General features: G+C 33.9%; 1 protein-coding gene across 5 annotated transcripts in view; it reads right to left on the bottom strand.

Moving 5' to 3' along the window:
* The window catches only part of LOC106881548 (zinc finger protein 239), a 34,160-nt gene extending 32,318 nt beyond the window's left edge, over positions 1 to 1,842 (bottom strand). For 4 of the 5 annotated variants that reach the window (XM_052970599.1, XM_052970600.1, XM_052970597.1 and 1 more), the window contains exon 1: positions 997 to 1,834. The gene's annotated coding sequence lies outside the window, so the exon portion shown is untranslated. Of the gene's footprint in view, positions 1 to 996 lie in introns of all 5 variants that reach the window. The other variant, XM_052970601.1, reaches the window with a different exon arrangement.
* Positions 1,843 to 2,263: the final 421 nt, after the last annotated feature.

Below are 2,263 nucleotides of genomic sequence, written 5' to 3'. Positions count from 1 at the left end.
AAGAAATATAATGGTTGTACATGTGTGTGTAATGGTTGTATGTACGTGTACATGAAAAATAATGGTTGAACATGTGTGTGTATTTATGTATGTACATGTAAAAGAAATATAATGGTTGTACATGTGTGTGTAATGGTTGTATGTACGTGTACATGAAAAATAATGGTTGAACATGTGTGTGTATTTATGTATGTACGTGTATATCAAAATTAATGGGTGTACGTGTGTGCGAGCGTGTTGTATTATGCATTTGTATTCAGCACACAAAAACACGTACACCCATTATCTTTCATATACACGCACATACATACATGTGCATACTTTTTTGTATGCATGTGTGTGGAATGTAGATAACAAAAACAATGTCGCATTTTAAACTTGAGAAAATGCTTTGCATATTTATAATGTGCGAGTTATGTATGTATGTATGTATGCATGCATGCATTTTTGTGCATATATGTGTATGCGGCTAGGGTTCGTTCTTACCCGATTCATTTGTGTATTTAAAATCCGTAAATCTCCAAGAAGAAAACGAGATCAACGTCGAAAAAGCTGTATTAGTTATAACAGCCCGTCTGTTTACAGTTGACAACACGTGCAGTTACGCATGGAAACTAACGAACGAACTTGACAATTCTGAGACCCAAAGCGATTGATTGCCACCAATAATTCCACGCTTTTATATATTCACTTTAGATTGGCTTCGACACGATATAACTATACAGAAAGGGATTCTACCTAGTCTCGCTGGTTCAAATTAAAGACCAACTTTGTGTTGAAAATCTACTTGTAAACATTTATACGAAGGAAAACAACTACAACAAATTTTACCCTAAAACTATAAATTCCAACAACTGGAAGTGACAACATTTTTTGTAAGCGCACAAGCTCTAAAAAGTTAATATTTGCAATTGCATAGTTACATAAAATATCTTTTTCGCTGTATTCAATAATATAAATGCAAAATTGGAAATAAACCGGTTACAGCTGACTTACCATTAAAAGTAGTATCCATAATTCCAAATACTAAGACCCACTGTCACAAACTAGGGTTTGAAGTTGATTCAATGAAAGGTGACATAAAAACAAATCTTCGCTAATGGCAGCAAGCAGTCAACATCTGGTTGAGCATGCGCATAAGGAAATGAAAATGGCAGTAACGAGAAGCAAACAATATATTTATAAGTGTGTGTATTGATTAGGCACTATTTCGTTTTGCAACCATAATATGTTTAAAAAGATTTACAAGTTTATATCGCGTATTACATTTTGTGTTAGCAGTGCGATATTCTCATTTTTAAGTGATAAACTATAGATTTTCTACAGATTTCAGAGCCAGCACTGTAAGTTACGACGTTTCGTATACGAATACGTAAATCGGTCTATCCATTAGAGTTACACCGCTAAACTTAGTGGGTATTTAAGCAATGAGTTCTTGGGTAGTTGATGGGTTGGATGTGGCACAGATGAAAGAGCAATAACTCTTGAAATAGGCATATATACCTATTACCTTACTTTTTTTTGTAATCTTCGACTGCACTGTTTACATAGCCGTAGTTATAGATGAAACGTTGTAACCTATAGTGCTGACTCTGAATTCTCTAGAAACTCTATAGTTTATCACCTAAAATGAGAATATCGCACCGCTAACACAAAAAGTATGACACAATATTGACTTGTAAATCTTTAATATACTTGGTAGTATATTATGGCTGCAAAACGAAATGCTGTGTCCTTACTAGTGATTAATATTTATGTACCAGCTGCCAGGAATGTGTTTGATATGTATATTGGTCTATCCATTAGTGTTACACTGCTAAGCAATGTGTTTGTGAATAGTTGGATGTTGTGTCGATGAAAGAGCAATAACTCTTGAAATATGCATACATACCCATTGCTTAGTGTGTGTGTGTGTGTGTATCTGAATATATAAAGCTGAAGTTGTGTGTCTGTGTGAAGCCTTTTTAAAAGTGTATAGAAATCCACATTTTCCACTTTTTCGTAAAAGAATTTACATCAATGGAATTTTCTCGATGTGAACTTTCCAGTGCAGTAATTAGATTTTTAAAATTCCGTTTACTTTGTGTGATTTAAGGGAGATTTAGCTGTTGTTTCTAGTAACTTTTATATTTCTTCCCTTCTACCTGGAACAGCGTTCTTACACATGCGCTCAACAGAGAGAGAAAGTGATACATACAACGTCATAGATTAAACTTTCTTCTCAGTATTCTTTACCTATTTTTCATAACATTGATACGTAAAA

Source organism: Octopus bimaculoides, chromosome 9, assembly GCF_001194135.2.
Source record: "Octopus bimaculoides isolate UCB-OBI-ISO-001 chromosome 9, ASM119413v2, whole genome shotgun sequence".
NCBI lineage: Eukaryota > Metazoa > Mollusca > Cephalopoda > Octopoda > Octopodidae > Octopus > Octopus bimaculoides.
The sequence above is the reverse complement of the archived record's forward strand: the minus strand, read 5'-3'. Positions and strand labels throughout refer to the sequence as shown.